General features: G+C 38.4%; 1 protein-coding gene across 2 annotated transcripts in view; it reads left to right on the forward strand.

The window, feature by feature from the left end:
* LOC129726707 (ribosome biogenesis protein NOP53) overlaps positions 1-14,348 on the forward strand; it is a 243,102-nt gene that overhangs the window by 110,057 nt on the left and 118,697 nt on the right. The window lies entirely within an intron of this gene.

Consider the following 14,348-nt stretch of genomic DNA (forward strand, 5'->3'; position numbering starts at 1 on the left):
GTCTTTAACTACACATAGCTTCAAAGTTTGTGTCGCGTCTTTTAAGCCCCAAAGATGCGAAACGAAACTTTTTTTGAAAATGCTCAAAATTCGAATAACATAATGGTCCTAAAAGGTTTTAGCCCTACATTGATAGACTAAGATTTATTCTAACATGCAAAGATTTTAAGAAAAAGTAGAAAGTTATATCTTATACACAACCGCATTATTGACGCCCTGGCAATAGAGAGCTTTTATTCATTAACGAACAACACAGTGAGCAAGAGGGTAGACAACTAAAATTACCACGTCTTTGATTTATACTTGCTAAAATCATTGGTTTCAATTTCAGCAACTCTTTTATGGTAAACGCAAGTCTTTTCAATTTATTCCTTGCTCCCAAAGACGCTTTCGGCGTCAATCCGTTAAACAATCCGTTAATCCGCTTTAAATTTGAATGAGCTGCAAAACCACTGCGTGCTCACTTTATATACCAAGAAACATCATCTGATATCCATCGAAAATTGGCGTATTTTGTTTAGAATGAAGGTTTGAGATTTTAAGGTTTGAGTTTAATAAAACGGGGTAACAAATTTGTTCATAGTAACAAATTTGTTCATAGTGTTTTGACACCTCTCCTCCTTCTGGAAGGGAGGGGTTCCATACAAATTAAACACATGTTAAGCACATCTCGAGAACTAATGAAGAAAATGGAACCAAATTTGGCAAGTTTTTAAGGGCAACAAATATGTCCATAATAGTTAAAAACTTCTCTCTCTTCTAAAAGGGAGGGATTTCCCCCAAAAGAAACACTAATTTCTGCACATCTCGAGAGATAATCAAACAAAAAACAAAAATGGCCGATTCCCACCCAATATGATTATATACGGAACCAGAATGATACAGGAGCTAAAATCGACCACAGGCATCATTTTGAATTCTAAGATAGTGACTTTTGGTTTCTATAAAACAGCCGAAAATGACCAAATAACACCCAATATAGGTGTTTCTGAAACCAGAATGACGCTCAAAGACCAAAAATTGTCTCCAAATGCTATTTTTGAAATCCAAGACTTCTTCCGGTTTCTGAAAAACAGCCTAAGGTGATCAAAAGCATCCAATATGAGTATCTCCGGAGCCAGAATGATGCAAGGAGCTAAAAATTGACCTCGGACACCATTTTGAATTGTAAGATGGTAACTTCTGGGAAACAGCTGAAAATGACCGAATACTACTCAATATAGATATTTCCGTAATCGAGATGATACATAGAAGCCAAGTATTGACCCTGGACACCATTTTGAATTCAAAGATGAGCATTTTCAGTTTCTGGAAAACCACCAAAATAACTGAATAGCATCCAATATGAGTATTTCCGGGATCAGATTTATGCTAGAAAAACAGCTGAAAATGACCGAATACCACCCAATGTGGATATTTTCAGAATAGATGTGATGTACAGAAGCCAATAGTCGAGGATTTTGCTATTCCGATAAAACCAATCATTTCAAACGATTTATCTTTTGATTTTGATTATATCCTTCGGCCAATTTAACGTGCATTTGCAGAAAATAAACAAATCGCAAGGAATCAATGAATTTGGAATGTTTAAAATTATTTAATTAAACACAAAAGTGGGTGGGACGAAGCTTAGTATATTTATAAATAGAAAAATCATTACCTATTCTGTTGTAGATTCCCTTTCGGTTAGTAGTGCCTTCACAGCAGCCACCATTCATTTTGTCTATTTTGCATTCGGAAACTGTTTTCTGCCGCACAAGAAATGAACCCAAAAACAAATCAGGAAAATTCGATTCTTTCCTCTTCTCCCGCCATATGCTTCCGCCATCTGCACCTCGGTCCGTGTACGAGCTGTTTTGTACCGTACGCTTCCCTTGCCGCCTGCTTCCATCGACCGCTGCTGTTTTCTGCTCCTTTCCATTCTCTGCTGCTGCTTTTTTATCCATCTTTTTCTGTTGCTGCTGGTGCTTCTGATCAGAAGATTTTTAAGCAGGGTTTTTAGTTCATCAATATCTTCCGTAGCAGTATACGGTTGGTTCAGCTGGTTTGGATATTGGAGTTTAAGTTTATGCACCACCTGTGTGTTTGCGTCAATCTGATCCACCAGCCGCTTTTGCATTTCGGTCAGCTCTTTCAACTCAAACGTCATCTTCACAGAAGTTTGGCATGGGACGCAGCATGGTAGCAAGTACGATGTTGGGTCAGCAGTTCTTTTTTCATCAGCTTTTGAAATGCGATGTTAACCACGGTTAGACGATAACCCCACACAAGAGGGGTGAAATTTTCGACTGTACCCAACGCACGACCACTGTTCTTTGGTAGTAGAGTCGACACAAACTTCGCAACGTTCACTCATGTTTAGCACAAAACAAAAGAGAACGAAATAAAACACTACCGAGTAAAATAACCAGTGCGTCTAGGGCTGCCCGACAGGTCAGACGTATTTTCGGTTGCTTGGAACTGGTCTTTGGCTGCCTATAGCTTTTAAGTTTGTGTTTTGTCAGTGGGTCTTTTAAAAATTACCTGGAAGTTAACTTACATCAGTCTTTCTCAAGACTCCTTATTTGCAATTTGATATTATTCCTCAACTTTTTTTGTATCACCTGAAATGGCAGGGCGAAAAAAGAAACCACGCATCGCTACGGGGAGAAAAAATCGAAATATTTTAACAGAATTACTTCGCATAGCCCCTACCCAAGTAATTCTAATGAAACAAAAATCACGAGGCGAAAACAGTCAGAGAGCTGGAATTTCCATTGTTAATTATTCAATTCATTTTAACCGCACTGAGGTTAACTATTTCAAAATTTTTGACAAAGCACATGCTGTCTATAATGTACGAGTAAAGTGGGAATGAATTCGAAAGTTTGGCGGAGGTGAAAAGCATATCACCAAATGCCGTATTTGCCAACGTTATGATCATGGTTCAAAATTCTGTAACATGGACCAAAAATTTGTGAAGACTCTTCGTATAAAAAGGACACATATCCTATGAAAGAGAGAAAAAAATTTAGCTGTGCGTATTGTAACGGCAACCATATGTCAAATTTTTATCAATGCCAGTCCGTTCAACAATTATTATGGCAAGGCAGGGTAAAAAATTCAATACCCAGACAAACAAACTTTAAAACAAATTCTCCAAGCGTACCAGCTGTACCGCCCAATTTTTCTACTACTTTGCATACCCGTCTAACGTATGCACAGGTAACAGGTAGTTAGAACATTATTCCGCCTAATGTAGATAGTTTGAAGATGACCGTTAATGTAGGGGGTAAACAAAAAACGTTAGAAAATAAAAATTCATTGATATTGATATCCAGCTAATATTGCTACCGAAAATATTTATTCTTGTGTCAACTGCCTGGGGCCTATTACGGCAGGTAAACGTTCTTTTCTGCAACAGGCAATGATCGATCTTATGAACGCCATTTTGCAGGCAAATTCCATGTTTGAAGCAATTCAAATTCGAACAAATTTTACACCTAAAATCGTTTCTAATTTTAAATTTTACAATGATTGTAAATAATCAATCAAAATTTTAAATTGGAATGCTCGCTCATTGAAAGCCAATGAGAATGAGCTTTTTATTTTTTTAACAGTAAATAATGTTTACTTACTTCAGCAGCCTAGAGCCGTAGTGGCTCGTGCCGTATCAAGAATTTTCCTCCATTCTACTCGGTCCTGGGCTACTCGTCGCCAATTTCCTAGACGTCTCGATACTCGCAGATCCGCTTCAACCTGGTCAAGCCATCTAGCACGTTGTGCCCCTCTATTCCTGGTGCCGGTGGGGTCCTTGAAGAGAACCGATTTTACCGCACTGTCGTCCGGTATCCTCGCGACCTGCCCGGCCCATTGTAGCCTCCCGACCTTCGTCAGGTGTGCAATGGGAATCTCTCCAAGTAGTGTCTGCAGCTCGTGGTTCATACGCCTACGCCACTCTCCGCTTTCGGTTTGTACTCCACCAAATATTGTCCGTTCAAATACGGCCAGTGCGTATTTCCTTTTTGAGCAGCGTCACGGTTTCGAGTCCATAGAGAACTACGGGTCTAATTAGGGGTTTGTACATCGTCAGTTTCGTGCGGCAGCGTATGCTCCTGGATCGAAGCGTCCTGAGAAGGGCAAAGTAGGCTCGATTTCCAGCTTGAATACGTCGTTGGACTTCCTTACTTGCGTTATTGTCGGCGGTTACCAGAGATCCCAAGTATAGGAACTCCTCTACCACTTCGAGTTCGTCGCCGTCCATGATCACCGTCCGTGGGAGGCAAATGTTAGTTTTTTTCGAGCCTCTTCGTTTCATATACTTGGTTTTCGACGCATTTATTTCTAGTCCAACTCTTCTAGCTTTCACTTTTAGTCTGGCGTAGATTGCCTCCGCCGTCGCTGAGTTTCTTGTAATAATGTCCAGGTCGTCTGCGAAGCCTATGAGTTGATTTACTTACTTTACTTTTACTTTTATGGCGACAGATCGTTAAGATCCTATGCCGAATCCAGGATACGTCTCCACAAAACTCGGTCTTGGGCTGCTACTCTCCAGGCTCCCTTTACACCCGCTGCTCTGGCATCCTCGTCGACAGCACACATCCAGCGCGTGCGCGGTCTGCTTCGAAGTCGTCGGCCTCTATCCGGTTCTCTGCTTAATATTATCTTTGCCGGTCGCTCATCCGCCATCCGTGCTACATTCAGGGTTGTTAACAAAAACCTTAATTTTGAATCCGCAAAATCCACGCCACGGGTTTTGAAGATCCGCGCCGTGAATACTAAATCCGCGCCGAAAAAAAACTTACGGTTCAACATGGTAAAATTAATACCATCTTCAAAATATCATGCTGATATGTATAACTTGTTTGTACTTAGCTTAAAACGCAGGACAGTTAACTTACGGCGGCCATGTTTAGGAATGATGCTGACCAAAAATGTTGTTTGGAAATTCTTATATACACATGTAAAATGCCCGTAGCACTGATTTTTTCTCTCGGGATTCTTTCTCGTTGAAAAAAGTATGATTGTGACAAGTTAAATTCCTGTGAGACATAAGTTAGACATAAAAAGTGAGAATTGAATGACCAGATTTGAGAAATGTGGGTTGAGAGGTTCGATAAATACTTAAGATATGAAAAGTTAAAAGAAAAGGTAATCCCGTATATTGCCGGAAACATTCAATAAGTATTTTAAGTTTTAGTAAAGCGGGCAATGTATGTAGTTTGCGAGAATGCGAAAATGAACGGGAATAGAAGGTGTGACTTTAGACTTGGAAAAACTTCTGGACGAGGGAAATTGTAAGTCATATGACAAAAATGAAATAAGTTCGTAAAGTAAGATTTTATAAGTAATTAATATTTAGTAAAGCGGGCAATGTATGCAGTTTGCGAGGATGCGAAAATGAACGGGAATAGAAGGTGTGACCTTTCAGCACAGAACGGATGGTCATCTGTGATACGAAAACTGCTAAGTGCTCAGTGATTTTTGCAGCGCTCCCTAGGGGTGGAAAGAACGCTTTTTACACGGAAAATAAACAGAATTTATACTACTTTTATCGAAATCTATCAAACACACTGGTATAAATCTGTCGGCGAAAACACTACAGATTAACCCTGCTAAGCATCTGTAAGAAGGAAAACACATTATTTCTTGACAACTTTATTTCATGAAAAATATTTCGGTAATATTACACGATATTGGTTGATATATATATTAATATCTAACATTCATTTACCTGTCACATTCACTTCCCAACCATAGCGAAACGGTTTGATCAACAAGTAGGCACGAGCGGGGAAGCGTTTTTTTGTTTTGTACGGTTGGAGACGAAGCATCACCAAGCGACAGCAAATAACTTTTTCTACTTGTTAATAGATTCTTACTAACTAAGCAAATGAAAATCGCAAATTCATGTGTTTCAAGTTGTGAATTGCTTCTAAAATGAATGAATACCAGTAGCAAGGTATGTAGCTTTACCGGATTTAGAATTTGAATGCATCGAAATAGTATATTATAGGATGCGATGAATTTTGGTCATCGGTTGTTTTAATAAACAACTTTAGTTTTTGGCATTTTTTTTTTGCAATATAGCAGGTTGTACTTTTGACATACCGTTTTATTATGTTTCTATATACCAACATCACAACGACGATAATATGACTTAAAAAAGTTTTGAAGTAACTAGAGGTGTGTCTGAAAATGCAACGATAAACACTTAGTAACAATGAATACAATAGAATTTTGCTCGTTGCACTAAATTCGCAGCCCAACTAGTGAAAGACTTTCACTCGTTGGGTTGAGCTATCCAGGTTGCAAGATGACACCGGTTGTTTCTTTTTGTTAGGCTTACTTATCATCTATTGAGTTACGCAGTGTCTTGCCTCTAGCATCTTTCAAAACAGCTGACTCAGATACCGGCATAGATAATTGTAGAACTGTTCCTTTATTGTTTTTCAGTAATCTACTCCTTTTAACTGTAAAAATAATCAGATTATTAACACTTAACCTTATTCTGCTTATATTTATTTAAATGGCATGGCGTAAAACATGTAAAAAAAAACATGTAATATAATCTAATGAGAGGATGAAACTAGTTTATAAATTTCATTTCCGAATAAAGATGTGATTCATTTATTATAAATATTCGGAAAGTTTGCGTTAAAAAATCCACCTGTGCCATGATTTTGAAAAACTCAAAGTACTTTCTTGAGTTGAAAAAAAAACTCACGAGCTGCATTTTATATTATAACAATTTTCAAAAATAACTGTCGATAACACATGATACAATTGTAAATGGAAGATTTGCAACATTAACGGCTTAAAACGCACGATTTTTCAATAACATTCATTGTTGTTCGTGTTTAAAATCAACATTTGTCGATTACAATACCTTCGTTACACTATTGTAATATGACAAACTCCACAAATGTGAATAATTGAGAATTTTTCCCAAAACGTTTTTGCATCGAACGTAATAGATTGTATTAAACGGGTCAAACTGTTGAATTAACCGTCAATTCAAAACATCGAATAAATTATGCCACATTATACCACTGGCAAAGCGGCATAAACGTACACGACAAATATATATTGCCCGAGAGCACAGAAAATTCAATTGTCATTTTTCAGTCCTTTTTGTGTGCACTTTCTGTTCGATCATATACCTGAAGTTGACCTTCCGTTCTGTGCTTTCAGGCTTAGAAAAATTTTTCCCTCGTCCAGACGGGACTCGAACCCGCAATCTCCGTTGTCTCCGGCAAGGTGTTTTAGCGGGGTTCGAGTCCCGTCTGGACGAGGGGAAATTTTTTCTAAGCCTAAAAGGTCACACCTTCTATTCCCGTTCATTTTCGCATCCTCGCAAACTGCATACATTGCCCGCTTTACTAAACTTAAAAAATGTAAGTCATATGACAAAAATGAAATTAGTTCGTAAAGTAATTAATCTTCGTGAGTTGCAAACCATAGGAAGTTTTATTAAAATTTGTAAAAAAACTTGTTGAAAATAGTTCAAAAGGACGAGATAGGTTTTAGCAAGAAAATAAAAAAAACCGGTTATTAATACGATTAAGTATATATAACTCACGTATAGCGCCAAACTCGAAAAAGTAGAAGAATCCCTCAACTCGAATTCAGGTCTAACATTCAACTTATGTTTATCTGTGGAAACATGGAATAGACTGGTGATCAAGAACGGACGTGAAAATGTTTCTCGTCGGAATTTTTCATCGTTTTTTCAAGTTTTTATAAGATATATTTTCTATCCGGAAAAGGGATGTGTCTACGTTTATTGAAGGCCGCTGTTGTTTCGGTGTGAATTCCAAGTGTTTGATTTGAATCGCGATGAAGTGGTCCGAGGGTTGTCGTGTACGATTGAGGATAGTGCAATCATGTCGACGTATTTTATTTAGCCTTCCCGTCGCGTAATCGTTATATTTTAAGTGCAAAGGGTGAAGTAAAAGGTAATACGAAATGTGGCGGTTTCGTATTATCGGTGAGAGTGACGTCAATGTTGAAATCCGTGAAAGATTCGTGCAGTTTTGTGGCTAATTTGTGTGGCGGAGCACGTTTCCCGCTAGCCCTTGCCTTGCCATAAGGGTGTGTGAGTAAGTGCAAGGTTGCTCTTGCGTGCGGCACGTTCTCGCACCAGCATGATGGTTCAGAGAGGACGCGAGAATTAAAGGATAAGTATTAGTGTTGGTGACGTTTTGCCTGTGTTTTTTTTTTTGTTTGATTCGCATGCAAAAGGGAACCAATGTTTTTTTTTCTGCTTTTCACAATTCCTTTTGTGGGGATCCTACATTTCTGTATACTGAACATCGAAAATGTTTTACAGATTTCTAGTATAAAAGTCTGTATAAAAATTTGTAAATTTCGTAGAAAATCGTAGGAATCTATATGGCTTTACAAATCTGTAAACTGTAAACTGTATGGATGAGAAATTTATAATTCACAAATAAATTTAAATTTACATATGTGGCATCTCTGATTGTTATCGCGGTTTTTTAGATGCCGGTTTTGGAATTTTCTCACTCAATCGTTTACAGTAGGTACGGTGCGTACTGGGGCCGATGCTGTTCGGATGACTGCGTCGAAACAGTTCGGGATGTGTTCTAACGCGCGTCAGTTTTCATTGTTGTTTTTTTTTTCTCCTTGCGTGAGAAATGACGCATTTCGCGCCGCGTCCTTTGCAGTGTGGCGTCGGCCTAACATCGGCCTGTATTTTGAAGGGCGCGTTTGCAGTTCTGTATGTACATATACTTGTGTGGGAATTTTGTTTTGCACAGATTGGTCTGTGTTAGTGGCATCCCTGCTTGTGACCGCGGCTTCGTGGAAGCCGGTTTTGAATTTTTTTAATCTACCGATTGGGCCGATGTGGCGCTAACTGCGTTGAAACAGTTGCGCGTCAGTCTTCATTGTTGATATTATTTCCTCAGGTGAACGGAGACGCTGTTACGAACATTTTGCGCAGATTTATGCCCTTGTTTTATGATTTTTCTAGCTTTTGAGTAAATACTGAAACACATAGACAATTTTAAACTTAATTAAGTAGAAATCTTGTCGGTCAGCATGGCAAATAAATTTTGATTGCGATTGTTTTGGTATTTTATTAAATCTAATTAGTACTCGGTCTTGTAAGATATGCATATTTGCATTTTTAAAAATTTTCTAGCTATGAATGCATGAAACTTTTCCAGTTTTTCATACTCAGTAGGAATCTTCGCTTTATTTTTCAAGAAGTAAGTGGTAATCAACGCGAAATACCGTGTCTCCGCGCGTATGCGTCGGTAAGAGGGAATAGAGCGGTCGCGCATAACTTTCCGGGGTAAACGTGTTTTCGGCCCAGGTGAGCTTTGCTCAAATATAGATTTTCGGTGTGTTGTGACTTCCGAGGTGTACCAAACCATTTATTCGCAGACTGTCCACCCGTTGGTTCTATTCCAGCACGCAGTGATTCAGAGTAGTTTCCGTTCGTTCGATAAATATCGTAAATAATTAATCGCGACAAAACATTGTAATTAATCGCCACCAAATATCGCAATTATTTGCAATTAATATCAGGGTTATACGCGACTCGTCTGCCAACGCACACATCTTTTTTTTTTCTTTTTCTTTTTTCTTCGTTCGATTCTAGCGGCGATGGCCAAGCAAATAGGCCGTTTTTGAAGCTCTCTTGCTGACCGCCTGCAGTATGTGTTGAGGGTCTATATATTTACTTTTTTCTTGTTTTTGGTTAATGCATATCTGGTTGCTTCGTAACATTGTGTAGTTAGCTGAGATAAATCAATGAGAGATCCGGTAGTTGCATAATGACTTCATAAGCATATTTTCGAATATTTGAGTCTGTCTTGATTAGGTTGTAGGTCCGGCATCCTCGCGTGCGCTTTATTGTTGCGGTGTTACATCATCAACCGGAATGAGTTCGGATCGCGTTATGATTTCCGTAGAAGATATAATGAACTCGTACGCGCGATATTTGTTATTATGAACCCGGTATTAGAACTCAGCGCATCGTTTACCAAAACGATACCTGCTGCAAACCTTACCCTTTTCTCCAACATCCCAGTGATTTCTCGTGGAAGTGCAGAGGTGTTCTCGGCTTCCAATAAAGCGAGTATCACGTCAACATATTCCCATACACATTCCTTCTTTGACCTGCATTCGGATGCGGCCGGCGCTGGTATTGCCTAATATAAAGATTAAGGTCACCAGTTTTTACACATTGAGGATGAATGTTAATCCCAAGCATCATCCATTGGTTCTCTGTGTAATTACAGCTGATCTGGCAATAACGGAGTAGCAACCGCGGGCGGTCAATCATGCTCATGCTCATGCTCATGGAAACATGGAATAGACTCAAGTAAGAATTTTCTGTTGCAGGGTGACCACTCAAAATCAATTTTCGATTTCCTGCTTTTTTCCCGATTTTCCCGATGTTAGGTTTTTAATTTTCTCGGTGCTTTATTTTTAAAAAAATATGTGAAAAACATCAATTTTACATGTTTATTTATATCCTTGCGAGAATAGTTTTATTGAAACTATGAAAAATATTTCTCCTTCAACATTTTTTCTTCCTTTAATTGTTAATATAAACAAATCTAGGAATTAATTTACTACAACTCGTTCATTGGCAATATTAGTAGAAGCCATGCAGAAGGATGATTTTCCTGATGTTAAGCCTAATTTCCCGGTTTTCCCGTCTTTTTTCCGGTGATTTGAAATTCCCGTCTTTTCCCGGTAGAGTAGCCACCCTGATTTTTAATGTACGTAAACATTTCTGTAAACAAAGCTTCGAACGACGATTTGATGCAACTGCTAAGTGGGCGTGGGTTGCAAGGCTAACGCTTCTAATAGACCATCGCACAGAATCTTTCAATCTCACTTTTTCAAAGATAGTGGTAGCTTGTCTCCTCAGTTGGTCTCGAGGTACGATGCTGGCCTAACAAGCCAGTTGTAGGCTCGAGTCTCGGGATGGGACTCTAAGTATCAGTAGGATCGTAACGCTAGCCCCGCAATTGTCCTGTACGCTTAATAGTCGGCTGCGATGTCTGTGTATAATAAACAGAAGGTCAAGTTCCGAATCGGATTGTAGCACCAAGGCTTTGCTTTGGTAGCTTTGTTTACTTTTGTACCTGAACAAACAGTTTGAAATTAATAAAAAATAAATCATCAACAATATTGGATATTTGCATTTTGAACAAATTTGAGATTTTCAAATACAGAAGTTTTTGTTAGAAATTTTTTTTTCTTAAGAGTGAACATGTTGAAATGTTCAGAAGAGTTTCAATAAATGATCAATGAATTTCAGACGGTTTTCTATACGCCATTCCTTGACAACTTTTCTCTAATTCTTGTCATTACTGACGTCCATGAGACGCATGTGAGTTCAGATGCAAAACACATAAAAATTTCTGGTCATGAAAAAGTTCTTGTTCGAAAGACTTTTTTCCCTTAAAAGTACCCATTTTGATTTGTTCAGAAGATCTACAGGCAACTCAATTGTCTATCTAAAAGCCAATTCGAAAAACATTTCAGAACTCGTTAAAAAGTAATATATACGGTTATGGGTATTTCCGAAATCAGGATGACCTGAAATCGACTACAGACGTCGTTTCGAAATCCAAGGCGGCAACTTCTGGTTCATGAAAATTAGCCAAAAATGGCCAAATTATACCCAATATGAGTATTTTCGGAGCCGGGATGACATTCATAGGCCGTAAATCCACCACAGTTGCCATTTTGAATCTATTCAGGGCCACCACATAACATCCAAAGAGTTATGTTATTAGTGAAGCCCCAGTAGAATCTTTTCGGAAGGACCCTTTTGGGGGCACGTAAGGGTGTTTTATTGTGGAGCACATAACGGTTATGATAAAATGTTGTTGTTGTAGTATCTCAATTATTTATTTTTCTCAATATTTTTAAATAGAAATTCAGACAACTTTCTCAAAGTCTTTCCTTGAGGACTTTTTTTCTCTCGTCATTATTCAGATATATCGATTTACAAAAAAAAACTTCAGTCCTTTTTAAATGTAAGTCTAGATAATTTAAAAAAAATATTATATGCAAAGTTGCTCAGTCTAGAAGTTTGGCCTTTAAAAATCCTATAATTCATCCAAGCGGGGTTGGCTGCATGAAATTTCGGTTTTCGAAAAAAATTTTGGTGTCAGATAGTGTCAGCAACCAGTGTGTTGCGACGGACTATCTTGATGGGGCGAGACCTCCCTGCCGGAGAGAACGGACCACTGTCAGCAACCAGTGTGTTGCGACGGACTATCTTGACGGGGCGACTTCAAGATCATATAGGATCCGGACAAGAGGACGGAATCGGCACCAGAAACTATTTCTCACTCGTCGAGTAAAGTTTGAACAAATCTTGAAGAGCTTTTATTTTATCAACTGGTTTGTTACAGTGGTTGTTAAGGAATGAAAATTTTTCACCACTTATCCGTGCATGGCTTGCTTGTCGCCAACAGATAGCTAAAAAATGCATGAAACATCTAGATCTGGTATCATTTGAAAACAAATCATTTTTGAGATTTTTCGAATTTCTGAAGGTCTAACTTTGTTTTGTGCCACCCAATTTAAATCCAACTGACCTGAAATTTTGCACAGGGTATTTTTCGAGTAGGTTAATATTTTGTTAGGTTTTTTTTCCTAAATTTTTTAATTTTTTCTCTCATACAAGTGATTGGCACCCTACTACACACCCACCATGTTTCATTGAACTCTGAAAGGGTGCTGCCAGCTTCTCAGTCGATATCCTGATTTTTAGGTAATTGAAAGCAAGGTTGCAAGGCTTTCCGCAAAATCCGCGCCATGGAGTAGTAAAAACGCGCCAAATCCGCAAAAAACGCAAAATCCGCAAAAACGCGAAATCCGCGCCGACTGTAACCTACCCTGCACGTCAATTTGATTTAATTTCTTCCCAGATTTTTTTTAATAATTGAAACTTACTTGAATGAGATTAAATCAATTAATAAAAATTTCAAAAATATGAAAGCACCTGGTGACGATTGAATCTTTAACATAATAATCAAACATCTTCCTGAGAGCACAATAGAGTGGAGTCGACTTTTTTAGTCACATTCATCCATTTTTATCTCAATTCAAACTCGGTCTTAAATAGCTTGGACAATTTTCGAACTCCAGCCCCAGTATCTGCTTTGCGTCTGTCTCGATGTTGGTTTCGTTATCGTTAACCACTCTGTTTTGTTGATCACGCCGGTTCGGTGCGTTCCGAACCTTAATACACGAAGCCCAGCTCGTTTCATTGTTTGCTAAACGAACTAGGCGGAACACTTTGCTTTCAGAGCCGCGCCGCGAATCGAAAGGTTCGGAATACGCTTGAAATAATTCAACATCTTTCGGACCTTCACAGGGTCAGCTGTCTTCGATTTTCTTCCACTTCCAGCCCATCGCTCGGTCGCCTGGGACTTTTTGAACGACGATGCTGACCAAAAATGTTGTTTGGAAATTCTTATATACACATGTAAAATGCCCGTAGCACTGATTTTTTCTCTCGCGATTCTTTCTCGTTGAAAAAAGTATGATTGTGACAAGTTAAATTCCTGTGAGACATAAGTTAGACATAAAAAGTGAGAATTGAATGACCAGATTTGAGAAATGTGGGTTGAGAGGTTCGATAAATACTTAAGATATGAAAAGTTAAAAGAAAAGGTAATCCCGTATATTGCCGGAAACATTCAATAAGTATTTTAAGTTTTAGTAAAGCGGGCAATGTATGTAGTTTGCGAGAATGCGAAAATGAACGGGAATAGAAGGTGTGACTTTAGACTTGGAAAAACTTCTGGACGAGGGAAATTGTAAGTCATATGACAAAAATGAAATAAGTTCGTAAAGTAAGATTTTATAAGTAATTAATATTTAGTAAAGCGGGCAATGTATGCAGTTTGCGAGGATGCGAAAATGAACGGGAATAGAAGGTGTGACCTTTCAGCACAGAACGGATGGTCATCTGTGATACGAAAACTGCTAAGTGCTCAGTGATTTTTGCAGCGCTCCCTAGGGGTGGAAAGAACGCTTTTTACACGGAAAATAAACAGAATTTATACTACTTTTATCGAAATCTATCAAACACACTGGTATAAATCTGTCGGCGAAAACACTACAGGTTAACCCTGCTATGCATCTGTAAGAAGGAAAACACATTATTTCTTGACAACTTTATTTCATGAAAAATATTTCGGTAATATTACACGATATTGGTTGATATATATATTAATATCTAACATTTATTTACCTATCACATTCACTTCCCAACCATAGCGAAACGGTTTGATCAACAAGTAGGCACGAGCGGGGAAGCGTTTTTTTGTTTTGTACGGTTGGAGACGAAGCATCACCAAGCG

The sequence above is a fragment of the Wyeomyia smithii genome, chromosome 1, assembly GCF_029784165.1.
Source record: "Wyeomyia smithii strain HCP4-BCI-WySm-NY-G18 chromosome 1, ASM2978416v1, whole genome shotgun sequence".
NCBI lineage: Eukaryota > Metazoa > Arthropoda > Insecta > Diptera > Culicidae > Wyeomyia > Wyeomyia smithii.